The sequence below is a fragment of the Balaenoptera borealis genome, assembly GCF_965194805.1.
Source record: "Balaenoptera borealis genome assembly, chromosome: 12".
Classification (NCBI taxonomy): Eukaryota; Metazoa; Chordata; class Mammalia; order Artiodactyla; family Balaenopteridae; genus Balaenoptera; species Balaenoptera borealis.
The window spans coordinates 74581643-74595708 of NC_138869.1; the positions used below are offsets into that span (position 1 = coordinate 74581643).

General features: G+C 43.1%; 1 long non-coding RNA gene across 1 annotated transcript in view; it reads right to left on the reverse strand.

The window, feature by feature from the left end:
* Positions 1–14066, reverse strand: part of LOC309608273 — a 40227-nt gene that overhangs the window by 12118 nt on the left and 14043 nt on the right. Inside the window, exon 2 of the long non-coding RNA XR_014232773.1 lies at positions 13932–14047. This is a non-coding gene — a long non-coding RNA (uncharacterized lncRNA). The remainder of the gene's footprint in view (positions 1–13931; positions 14048–14066) is intronic.

Consider the following 14066-nt stretch of genomic DNA (forward strand, 5'->3'; position numbering starts at 1 on the left):
CACTTCAAATGTTGACAGTAGGTGTTCCAGAGGGGAAAAAAGGGAGCCCTGAAGGGTCTGACATCAGCGTTTCAGTGATCTGGCATGGAAGTGACACATCACTTCCACTTAGAATTCACTGGCCAAAACTAGACCTATGGGCCCACCCAGTCACAAGGGACCAGGAGGTTCATTTTCACAGAAGAGGGGAGAACCAGATATATTCAGAAAACAGTTTGGATATTCAGCTTTAGGAGATAATGCCAAATACTTTACAACCCAGCCGTTCCCCTCCTGTGTATATATGCAAAGAATTTTGCACATTGTTATTTATTAATGCTATCTTCCAGAATGATTGTACCAAATTATACTTCCACTTGCATGATAAGAAATCTTGTGGATGCACAACTTTTCCAACTCTTGGTATTGCTAGATTTCAAGAATTTTCTTTTTTCCAATTGAATGGGTATAAAATGGTATCTCACTGTGATCTTGATTTGTACTCTTTTGATCACTGATGACTGTCTTGTTTTTATGGTTATGTATGTTTCATCTTCTGTGAAATGCCCACTTATGTCTTTGCCTATTTGCTATTTACTTGTAGGACTTCTTTCTATATTCTGAATACTAGTATTTTATAATTAGTATGTATTACAGAAATCTCTCAGTTTGTAACTTGTCGTTTCACTTCCTGGATGAAAAACTCTTAATTTTAACATAATCGGCTTTATCAGTTTTCTGTCATGGTTAATGCTTTTCCTGTCTTAAGAAAAATTTCCAAACTCCAAGTTGCAAAAAATGAAACTTTACAATTCTCAGTAGGAGATAAGTGAATTCTTTAATTCATATAAAGTTATTGGACGTGTCTGTGTTTGAGGGCTGTATAAGTTCAATTTGATTTTACTCCATATGGTTAAAATTTTCCAGGGATATTTGTTGAAAAATCGTTCCTTTACCTATAACATGACATACTGCTGTCATGTTATGTTTCTGGGGCTCCCTATTCTTTTTGTCAATTTGTCTATTTTTTTCAGTACCACCCAGTTTAAATTAATGTAGCATCATATTTAGTGATTGTATCTGATACAGAAAGACTCCTTTTTACCTTTTTTTCTTTTTTTGTAGATTATTCTTGGCCATTTGACATTCCATATAAGGTTTACAATCATCTTACTGAGTTCTATAAAACCCCAGCATTAAACTTTCAATCAAACATGCTATAATTCTCCATTTGTTTAAATCTTTAAAAATATGTCTGAAGGTTTATTTTCCCTATACAGGTGTTACATATTTTTTGTTGGATTTATTCTTAAATCCTTTATATTCTGATAGTGTTATAAATGATGTCTTCTTCTCTTCAACTACATTTTCCAATTGTTTGCTGCTGCTATCTAGAAATACAACCAAATTTGAATATATATACTATTCTTACATCCAGGCTTCTTAACACATGTTGTTTCTGATAAAATTTAAAGGAATCTATATACAAGTTACCTTCTATAGCCAACAGCAGTTTTATTTCCTCCTTCCCAGTCCTTATGCCTGTATTTTTCTTGTCTTATTACACGGGCTAAGACTGTCAATATAATGTCAATCAATTAGTGAAAATTCTTGTTTCATTTCTAGTTTTAAAATAAATGCTTTTAATGATTCCCTAGTTAAAAATTTCCATCATAAATGACTATAGAACATTATATGTCTTATCATGAGCTTTTTAGATAACTGTCATGAACTGTGAAGGGTCTGAGATTTTACCCTCCATGCAAGCTAGTAAATGAGACTACCATATCTTTATAGACTCTGGCAAAAGATACGAGGCTCTTGGGTAAGAGATAAGGGACTATTACCCATGGTGCAGCAGGAAGCATTATCTTCATGCTCATATCTGATCCCCTTGCCCCTCAAGCCCTACGAGAACAACACAGGGCTGCCCAGGTGGATGCTGCACATGCAGTGGATTTGCGCTCTAGCTGAGAAAGTGAATCTTTGAAAATAGACTACAAGCAAATATGTCCAACATTCAGCCTGAAGTGAGACATTATCTTTATTATACAAGACAGTAAAAAAAAACCTGTCATTTGCTTCAGAAAGACAATATCTTTCAAGGCTATCTTCTAGGCAATGATCTTGAAGAGAGAGTCTGGAATAAAGGACATGGTAGCTTCTGCTCACAAAATGTGCATAAATATAAGATCCATAGAGAATTGTCTCTCAATATTTCCTGTTAACCTGTTGATGTGGCAGGTTATACTTATGAGTTTTCTAATATTAAGTGAGGGTTTTCTCACTTTCCTCTTTTGATGTTTCCTGCTTTAGCTTTTCCAGTATCAGTCTTGGAGGAAGGGGTTAACATTGACTAGTTCAGCACCTTGGTAGTTCTGGTGGCTTCTCATCCTTCAGTATGGCTGCAAAGGCTCTCTGTACCTACCAAACCTTGTGTGAGGAGGTCAGGTATTCCCCATCCAACTTGAGATGGGAAATTAAGACTCACAGCATTCAGTGATCAGCCCAAAGGCCAGTATGATCTCCACAGTCAAGCTGTCTCATTCGAGGTGTGGGCCAGTACGTCTGACCTTCCATCTGCATCTCCCTTCTCCTACTTTCCCACTCACCCCCAAGGTAAAGAAACACACAGCTTGTCAGGGAACAATATTCCCGTCAACTTCCTCTACTGCCAACCCATGGCTGTCAAGATCATGCCTCTTCTTAGGCAGTTTTACTTAAATTTCCCTATCAGGCTAAATGGAATACAGAATAACCATCATGGGGCTCTGCCCCAAGCAGATTTCCAATGGGGACATGTACTGGGCCCACCTGGATAAGAATGAAACCAAGACATGAATAGGCAAGTAACCATTAGATGAATTCAAGCCTATCAATCTCCATTGCATGATCCTTTCTGTCTACCCAGAACCCTCGAGCTGCAAAATCGTCCCTAATCAGCATCCCACAGCCAAACCTTTTTCACCTTCGTCTCCCTCCCCCCTTTCAAAGCTTGTCAGTCCTTTGTTCCATCTTAATAATTTAAAGAACCATCTGTACAGTTAGGAATAATAGATGCTGGTAGATTTATGACCTTCCCCTCTAACATAGGTATTTTATCAGATCTTGTTAAAAATGCTCGTAATTCCATAAGAGTGGTGAAAATATTTAGAGGTAATTAGGTAAGTAGGTACCTTGGAGAAGCATATATTAGGGATTGGTATTTTTTTCTTCCCTAGGATTGATTCCTAGATGCTATAAACTACTGGCATGGGAGATACAGCGTAAGAATGGGGATCAATAGGAAGGGCATTTGGGGGCTTTATCACCCCTGCAGGGACTGGGGATGGGAACTCACGCATCTAAGCACAGGCAAGAACTACAGAAAAGATGTGGTATCCCACTTCTAGATCTCCAAGTCTGCTCACTCTCACCTTGTACAAACCATCTGTCTTTTCATACCTGACTATCCTTCTGGCTTGAGAGACCCCAGCAAGGAAGTGGGAGGAGGGCTGGAGAGGTCTAAATGGTAACCTGGAGCTGTTAACTCCGACTTTTTTAGGTTTGCCATCAGCTGCATGGATGTGCAACCACCCAATAGCTTTACCGGTAACTCACCTCACCAAATACCCTGTTTCTCACTGAAGTGGGTAGGGAGGAGGGGAAGATCAGTTTTGGATGTGTACCATTCAATGAGTCCTCTTCTGCTTTCCTAAAGCCTTTGGAACCATGTCAGAACTCCAGCCATTCCCAAGATACACCATGTAGCCAACCGCCACTGGGTGTATCCAGACACTTCTCCCTCTCCCCAAATTCCCTTCCCCACCTGATCTAGGTATGCCTTTCTCCCTCTAAATTCAGTCTAGCTGTCATCTGTGAAGTTACCAGTAAAGTCCTCTCCTTTCTGACCGCCTTCCCAAGAGGCGGATTTGACTACCCTCCTTGCTATTTACTAGAAACATCTTCGAGGTGTCAGATGCAGAGGGCCATCGTGCTGTACCGCCTTTGGTAAATGCCTCCCTTTCTAAGCAGGGTTTTTTGGAAGCAAGGAATCCCTTTATCTCTCTCGCCGGTACTTAGCACGGTAGGATTCCTTAAATTTGTTCATAGGACATGTCCCCAGGCAGCCAACAGGATACGTCCCTTCTTTTCAGTGTTTCTCACCTCATTCCATCAGGCTGAGGGGTGGCAACAGCTCCACTGTAACCACCATAGTATCCTATGTGAGTCCTTCTACCTCACCCTCGCCTGGTGAAGAGCCCCCTCACAAATCAACCTTCTTCCTAATAGGAGTTCTTCTAACGGGAGCCATCTGTTTCTGTTGGGATCTTGACTGATATTTATAACTTTATAAAATATGTTTATAAATACAGTTTTTACAATGTCATTATAAATACGTTTCTTAGGTTTTATAGTTTAATATTTGTTACTACGTTGACACAGTATTTCTTCCGGAAAGTAACGTGTTAGGGGGCCTGCGATCATACATGGCATCTCAGAGAAAGTAGCGAGAGAGGATGAGAAGCCGCTTGGCCTTTTAGGGGGATGCTGGCAGGCTGCACAGGCAGCCCTGCTTCGTGGTTGGTGAGCCGCAGCATGAGCGTCTTGCTCTAGAACCCGCTAAGAGCAGGGACGAGCTGTGTGCAGTCTCCGGTTTGACAGAGGAGCTGGGCACCCAGTGCCTGGCCAGCCGAGGGCAGGAAGACCTGCTCGGGCTCTGGGTGGCAAGGTTGCTGAGCGCCAGCCCAGGCCAGGCCAGACGGTCCCCTGGGGCGTGTGAGGGCGAGGAGCAGGCCTGCTCTGTCCCAGTCACGGACTGTGCAGGCTGCAGGCGGTTTCCTTCCCTCCGAGGTCTCATCTGTGGGGGACCCACAGCCGCCCGAATGGTGCTGATATCCTTGTTAAATATTTAAACTTCATTTGCCGGAGCAGCAGGTAAGATGCAATTAGATGTTACAGGAGAAGACGCCTCTGAGAGCTAGTTCGTTCTGTATCTGGGGACCCTGCACTCTCCCTTCCACTTCCTTCCTCACGGCAGCATCAGGGAGCCTTTGATCCCCCTCAGCCTAGGCCGACAGCTTGCTTGGGACGGGAGATTGGCTGCAGGAGATGCTGTAAGTCCTGATGGGGATGGGAAAGGGGTTGGAGAAGGGGAGGGCCGTGTGTTAGAGAGGATGGGAAGAGAAAGAGTGTTGCAGGGGCAGGCCAAAGGCTGGGATGTGGGAAAATAGGCTCTCGCGTTTGGGCTGATCCTATACAATTGGGGAAATACTAGCTGATATTTACTAGTGTTTTAAAGTTTGCAAAACACTTTCACATTCATTATTATTGAATTCTCCACGGACCTGTGAGGTCAGATCATCAGTGATAAATCAAATGGGCTTAGAGTTTGGGGAGAATTTCCCCAGAGTCTCAGAGTTGGCCCTCCAACCCAACTCTGACGACACTTCTCTCCAGGCCATGATATGGGACCCTGTGCCTCACATCCTCTAGGCCCACCTCTTACTCCAGTCACTGCTGTCATGTTCTGCCCAGAAGCTTCTCTCACTCCTGACTCCTGCTGACACAGCTGGAAGCATGGGCACCGAGCAGCTGATGTCCAAAGGGACAACTGTCAACCAACGGAAGAAGGGAGCCAGTAAATAAGTGTTCCCCAATTTTGTCCCTTGAATGGACATTTCTAGGGGCCCTGATACAGCACCTAGAGTCTCAGGGAGAGCACACCTTCCTCGTCCACGTCTGTGACCAGCCTGATGGATAACACGTGCTTGTTTTGGCATCCCTTCCTTTCCTGTTGCACTTAATCTGTTTCCTCACTTGATTTCTTGGACTCACTTCTCAAACTGAATTGCCTACACATAAGCCCTTCCTTTAGGCTTCGATTTGTGTCTTTCAAGCTAAGACCATCGTGATTCCTTTTTCCATCAGTGCAGGTGGGAGGGGTGGGAACAGGACTGATATAGATGGTTTGCTAATTACTACCTGTATTAACAGGTTAACTGTTGTAACAAGTTGCCAAACTTGGTGGCTTAAAACAAATTTATTCTCATTAGTTCTGGAGGCCAGGAATTCAAAATCAAGGTGCCAGCCGGGCCACACTCCCTCTGAAGCTCTAGGGGAGAGTCTTTTCTTGCTTCTTCCAGCTCCTGGTGACTCCAGGTGTTCCTTGGCTTGTGGCTACATCACTCCAATCTCTGCCTCTGTCTTTACATGACCTTCTGTGTCACAGTTCCCTCTTGTTTCTCTCATAAGGACAACTGTCACTGGAGTTAGGGCCCACCCTAAATCCAGGATAATCTCATCTAAATATTCTCAATTACATCTGCAAGGATCCTATTTTCAAATAAGGTCACATTCTCAGGTTCTGGGGGTTGGGACTTTGACGTATTTGAGGGGGGGAGCATTATTCAACCTGTTATACAACCCCTTTGCAGAGAATATGGAGATATACAGGCACCTTGAGCTGAAAATCTCAGGATATGAAAACCTAGAAAAGAAGGCAGGCAAAGAGAAGGTGTGAGCCCAGAGAAAGTGCTGGAGGGAGTAGAGCCAGGTGGTGCAGTGTGCAGGTGTGGCCAAAATGCAAGGCTGAGAAGAAGCCAGATGTAACCAGTGTGTGGGCACCTTGCATGGAATCTGGCCAGGTTCTGCAAGCGGGAGCAGGCCCTAACAAGCTGGCCCTTAAAAAAAATTTCAAAGGTAACTAGATCTCATCCAGGTAACTTTGCACCTTCATGGAAGATGGAATGCGCAGGTCTGGAGTATAGCAGCAGACTAGATCTGGTAAGAGACTCAAAGTTCATGCCCTAAAGGAAGTACAAAGGCATTCTCTTCTGGACTAAATTGCGGCCGTGTATTGATGAGATGGAAATAACAAGACTCCTGAGTTTGGTCCAGAATGAAAAGTACAAGACTGAGAGCCTGGATATAAGGAAATGAACAACAGGCTCTGAGCATTGGCTGTCTAGGCACTAGACATTGTGGTGGGTGATATCCAAGTCTAATTAAAAATGCACAACAACTAGGTATCTTTAAAGTAATAAACACTGATTACAGATACATCTTCTATATACTATATAGAACTTGGAAAAGCATAAATGTTGCTTGTAATAAAACCAACCCGAAAAAGCCACTGTTGTATTTAATGCTTGCAACAATGAGATTGCACTGTTTTTAATTACATTTTGCATTTTCACGTGTCAAAGTACATCAACATTTTTTCATGGTGGTAGAACATTCTATTGTATAGAGTTACCATAATTTAATCACATTGCCAAGTATTTAAATTGTATTTTTGTATATTTTCTCTTATTATAAGCACTACAATGGCTGCTTTTATACACTTGTCTAATGACAAATTCTCAAGAGTAGAATTTGCTAAGTTAAAAGGCTATGTGTATTTTTTTCCTTCAAGCCTAATTTTCTTTTATTGGTCAGATGAGATCTCAAGTGTACAACCCAATGAATTTGACAAAAGGTATCCACCTACTCAAAATATAAATCATTTCCACCACCTAAGAAAGTTCCCTCACATGCCCTTTTAGTAGTCAACCCCATCCCTACTTTTTATAGGCAAACTCCATTCTGATTTCTTTCACATTAGATTAATTTTGCCTGTCCTTGAACCTCATAAATATGGAATCATATGGTTTCTCTCTTTTGTGTCTGGCTTCTTTCAGTGAACCTAATATTTTTCAGATTCACCCATATTGTCACATGTATCCACAGATCATTCTTTTTTTACTGTTATATTTTGTATTTATACATTTTAATTTTTATTTCATTGTAGGAAAAATGCTATAATTTGGCTTCTGTTGATTTAATATTATTGTTATTTTTATTGTACTGTATGAATATACAGTTTGTCCTCCATGTATTAATATGTGGGTTTTGTATCCACAGATTCAACCAACTATGGATTGAAAATATTTGAGGAAAAAAATCCCAGAAAGTCCTAAAACGCAAAACTTGCATTTGCTGCATGCTGGCAACTATTTACGTAGCATTTACACTGTATTTACAACTATTTATATAGCACTTACGTTGTGTTACTTATTGTAAGTAACCTAGAGATGATTTAAAGTGGAGGATGTGCATAGGTTATATGAAAATACAATGCCATTTTATAGAAGGGACTTGAGCATCCACAGATGCTGGTATCCATGGGGATCCTGGAATCAATCTCCCCACAGATACCAAGGAATGACTGTACCACTGTCCCATAATCCTGATTTTACAGAGAGGGCACAGGAAAATGGTGCAGTCCTAGAATGTCAGGGTCTAAAAGATTCCCACATCTTTGCCCCCGAAAATGAGTTGGAGATGATCTAATGCAGAACATTCTAGATATAAAGCTTTCGTTCATAGAAAAAACTGTAAGGGGATGGGGATTTTCTCGGCACTGTTCTATAGGGTCTCTGAGAGCCTTTGGAAGCTTTGGGTCAGACATCACTCATTTACAAACTTCCTTCAGAGAAAGACAGGGAGTGGAAGAGAGACGTGGGAAGATGTAAGGGTTGGGCTTCTGGATAGCAGAATTTCTCCCTGCCTGGTAATTTAACGACTCCAATACTCCCAGGGGCAGTAACTCTGGAGGAGGTCGGTTAATTACTGCCGGGTCACAGAATAAAAGTTCCCCAAGACCCCCGTTTTCTGAGCTGCATTTCATACCAATTAAAAGTTTAATCCAGTGGGACTCTTTCCCGGCAAATTAACATCATGGACTTTGATGAACTGATGCCTTTAATAGACTATGGTATTTTGGTGGACTTAGTCACAGTTGTAACTCCTCTCCTCAATGAGGTCAGCTAGGCTAGACCCGGACATTCAGGTCATTGGCACCAGGTGGACCAGAGTGGTGAGGGTGCAGGAGAGTGAAGTTCAGTTAGGAAAAGCTCTTTCAGTGGGCTCATTCATTTTTGACCAACTCTATTTATGATCAGAAGCAACTGACAGGAATCAGGTATGCTGTAGGAGTTCACTCAATCACTGGAGTTCTTAGAATGCCAGGCACTCGGTACAGGAAGATAAAGATGACTCTTTCTACCTCTAGGAGTTAGGAGTCCAGAGGGAAGAAGACTTCCAACATCCTCCTGTCCCCACAGACACACATTCACAGTTGTTCCTATGAACTAAAGATTTATATCTAGAATGTTCTGGTTAATAACCTACTACAGTGGACACATCCTAAGTGTAACTCTGTTGTTGCCTTGTGAATTTTAACAAGTACTATGGTATACCCGCTCTACCAGCATTGTGGGGTAGAGGAAGGAATACAGAAGCAAGGGGAACTGTGGTTAAGAGTCACTATCACTTTAGTCTGGAGGATGGTCTTATAAAATCTAGAATATTCGATTGCCTTAATTTCAGATGGAGCCCTATCTACAAATTATTTCAGGGCTCCTCTAAGTACAATCAGATATCAGGAGATTGGGCTGATAATTAGGTTGGAAGTACTCATGGAATTTTAGTTGTCAGACTTTAAATCATTTTAACAGCAGCCTCTATTTTCTGAACCAAAATCAGACTAGGGTCTAAAGTAATATGGTTCTTGCTGCTACAACTTCAACCCATTCCTTCCTAAGACTGGTGCAATAAGATGCAGCCATGGACACTACCTACCTCAGTGGTGATAAGGTCATGGTGGAGACCTCTATCTAGCTGTCCCTCATGGAGGGGGTGTTGAGGGTTCTAAATAAGTCCTTAGAGAGGTCCAGTCAGCTCAGGGATCTAGTAAATTATCTAAGAAGACTTTGGAGGAAAATAATGGGAAATTCTCACCCTTACCAACAGAAAAATCAGGGGTTTGAGTGCCCTGAACTTTCTCAAGCTAGGCTCTCCATCTTTTCTGTAGCAGGTGCCAACATAGACACACAGGACAGGCTAGGCCCAAGAAGTGTGGAACAAATGACCATAAGTGCCCTTCATCCCCAAACCCTCACCTTGGGAATAAGCTCCATCATAAGGGAGTTTTGCCTTAAAATATCTTGCACACGCTTTCAAATGCACGGTGAATATTCCTACTCTATCCTAGGCTGCTTTCCCCACCCACCCTGAATGTCTCATTTCTTGAATTCATGCAGACCTTTATTATTATTATTATTTTTTTAACAGAACACTTTCCCTCTCTTCCTCCCATCCTTCTTTTCTTGGCTAATTGCTACTTATTCTTTAAGTCTTAAGTCTTCCAGACTTCTGGATTATCTAATACTTCCCGTAGCAGAGAGTATGTAGCAGACATTACCACTATTCACTGATATCCTTAATGGCACTTTTACTTCCCCACTCCCTTGAAGTGTGCCCATGTGACATGATTTGGCCAATGAAATGTGATGTGTCACTTCTGGGTAGAAGCATTTAAGTACCTATGGCTGACACCACCTCTCTGGTTGCCCTGAAACCTCAGTAATAGTGGAAGCAAGTGTTGATGTGGCAGTACAATGTCACATGAGAGACAGCTACTCAGGAGGGTCACCCCAGAGTAGATTTTACATGAGTGAAAGATAAACTTTTGTTGTTTACAGACCCTTTTAGAGATGTTTGTTACTACAGTGTAACATAGCATATCCTGCCTACTACGTGGTATTAGACTCCAAATATTCTAGTTAGGTATCAATGACTCAATGTCTTACTTACTGGGGCTGCTGTTGTCTCTACCTTGAGTTGCCCATTCATGTTTTTATTTCCCAAAGCACTGCAAGCCTATTGAATTCGTTACAAAAGTTGAAAGCTGTCACTTAATACATTAACATTTTAACTGTTGCTCAATGAAGTACAGTGTAGATTGGGACAGCACTCTAAATCTTACAGCTGTGCCATCTGAAACTCTTGGTCTTCAAGATTACCATGGCAGGAGAAGAGAATGAGAGAGGAAAAAACATCAGAATACATGTTATGCCCACTCATATTCCATTGGCCAGAAATAGCCCCAATCTAATTGCAAGGGAGGCTGGGAATATGAGGAGAGCATGAAGTACTTGGTGGAAATCAACTGTCTCTAATTCACCTATTATCCACCCTTTGCTTAAAGGCTGGGGGTACAGGAGTTGGGATTACACCCCTGCAAAGCCGGAAACAAAATGAATGTTAAAATCCTTCTTGAAATCCTCAGCCAGCCCCATCCCAGGAGTTTCTTCACTTCTCTTAGAACCCATCTGCTAACCTCTCCTGTTAAGTATCTTCCTCTCCTTCCCAGTGAAATTCAATGGATGCTCACCCTTCACCCCACGTGGTACCTGTTTTGCCTTTCCAAAGAAGGGAGGTGCTGATGGTCTGAGCCATCTGCCACAGTCCTGCCTGGGCACAAAAGCCCTTCCATGTCCCCCATTTCTTGTTTGTAGGGAGAAAGCTTTCCGCCTCCTAGACCTTCCCTGAGTTCCAAAGGGCAGATTCCAGCAGTTACTAATTAGGGGAGTGAGGGGTAAGATGTGACAGGGTGAGAGAGCGGCATGGACATACATACACTACCAAATGTAAAATAGATAGCTAGTGGGAAGCAGCCGCATAGCACAGGGAGATCATCTCGGTGCTTTGTGACCACCTAGAAGGGTGGGATAGGGAGGGTGGGAGGGAGGGAGACGCAAGAGGGAAGAGATATGGGAACATATGTGTATGTATAACTGATTCACTTTGTTATAAAGCAGAAACTAACACACCATTGTAAAGCAATTATAGTCCAATAAAGATGTTAAAAAATAAAGTAAAAAAAGAATAGTGCAGGATGGAGCCCGGTTCTGGTTTCTCCTCAGGGTATATGCATAACAACCTGATACATATCTTGAGTTCTTCTACAGGAACTAAGGCCCCCGCCACGTGGAGGATGGCAACTGCAGGCTGAGCACGAGCACAGGGACCCCAGACTGGTTGAAACCAGAAGGCTAATGATTGAGATTCTTGGAACACCACCCTGTTATCTCACCAACCAATCAGAGGAGGGTTACACACCCTGCAGCCCTCCCCCCAGGTTTTGCCTATAAACACTTCTTTCCTGAAACCCCTCGGGTCTTTTGAGCTTGAGCCACTGGTTGTCCTCATTTATTGGCCCTGCAATAAACCTTTCTCTGCTCCAAACTCCGACCTTTTGGTTTGTTTGGCCTCACTGTGCTTGGGGCACAGGAACTTGGGTTCAACAACACACTCTTAGATTAATGACTCACAGAAGCTTTAAAATTCATTTTTCCAAACTGGGATTAGAGAAAATTCTCCAGCAAAGTACCCTCTTCCTAGTTGTTTCTAAATCAAAGGGGATTGATAGAGCGTTTGTTCTTCCTTTCTTTAGAGCAGGTGTTAATAAATTCTGATCTTCAGTTTAATGCAGTCACTACTGCTACACGCTTATGTAAAGTTTTATTAGGACATGGCCACAGCCATTCTTTCACGTATTGCTATGGATGCATTTGGGCTACAATGACATGATGACTATTTGTGACGGAGGCCAACTGTCTGGCCCTTTAAGAAAAAATTCGTTGACCTCTGGTTTAGAACAAACTCAAGGGAGGGTTTTTTCTTCTTTGTATACATTTGAATTTCTCTTGAAACTCTCTAAACCCTCCCTCTCACCGCCCCTCCCCAGCCCCCCGACCCCAGTGTAGCCCCCCTGTAGCTCCCTTTTCACTGTCTTTCCCATTATATTGTGGTTGCCAGTTCACTTGCTGTGAGAGCCTGGAAGATTCCATCTGCTCCATCGGTTCATCTCCCTTCACAGCACCTTGCTCATTAAAGGCGCCCAATACATTTGTTCAATGACTGAGCTCTGACGTCACCTCATCAAGGTACGGCCTGAGAAAGTAGTTGCCTTCGCCCTGTTATTTTCATGGGAGTGGAAGCATTGTGGGAACCACTGGAGATGAAGACTGCTTAGACGGATGCTTTCAGATGGAGGCCGGGAATGAGTTACAGGGAGTGAAACAGAGCTTGGGACAGCAGCCAGAGCGCCCAGGCCAGTGGTCTTCGGTGACCTCAGTACAATGATCATTTTCTCTGAGTTCCTTGATGCGTAGACGGATGGGAAGCACTGACTTAGAACTGAACACAGGGGCCAGGGATGTGCCAGCACCCTGATCTGTCCAACTAGGGGACCGTGATGACCCCAAAGCCATTGTGAGCTGAAAGCTCCTTTCACAAATGAGGCAGCTCTGGTTGGATAAGAACCAAAAGAGTTGCACACCTTATGGATGGGAAGGCTGGGAGAGAAAGGAGCATGAACAGGGAGATGAAAGAGACCCATTCCTCTTTGCCATCAAACTGGGCTGCCCACTCCACCTGGTATCTTCCAAAGTAGTTCACTGAGCCATGCCCTTCCGTGAGCTCTGCCTAATGCTCCAAATATCAGGGCTGTAATTACTTCTCTCCTCCATGGACCGTGACATTTACATGTCACATCTGCCTCTGACAGCCCAGATAGCCCCCAGGAGCTCCTTTACTTGTTCAAACGTGCATTTTCTGAGCACAAACATGTATCACATTTATCAAAACATCTGCTTGTCACCAGGGAATAAGGATGAATAAGACAGCCCTGCCTTCCTGGAGGAAGCTTAGAGTCTTACACTGAAGTTTGCAACTTGGGCCAGCTTCCTGGTGCTTGATGATTTGGTCACCTCTGGATATGCTCCACAGAGCTTTACTATAGGCCCCCTCAAATGGACCAAACGAGGGAATGGATGCTAAAGGCTCATCATGTGACCCTGGTCACATATATCTGGTCCATATACCTTTCTGGGAACAAACGGTAAAGTCTTTGTCATTCTGCACAACTTACTCTCAGGTCCTGAGATATGTACCCTTAGCAAAGCTAATCTTTCCCCTCCTTCAATCCCACAGCAAGTCTTGCTCTGGAGTTTTTTAAATTAGGGAGGAATTTTTAAAAAACACCCACAAACCAAAAAATAGAAGTCACAGGAGCCTGGTTATCCAGATGGGGAAATCAGAGGACTTAAAGAATCTAAACTTATGGAAGCCTGGTACACACTCACCATCCTCTGTGCTCCTCCACTTTGTCCCCTTCCTCTCTGTAATGCCACCCGAAGTGCCACCTATTAGGAGTCCCCTAGATGCCAAGCAAGGAAGGTGGAGGGGCACTTCCCAGTACCTGGGAAAGCAGAAAACAA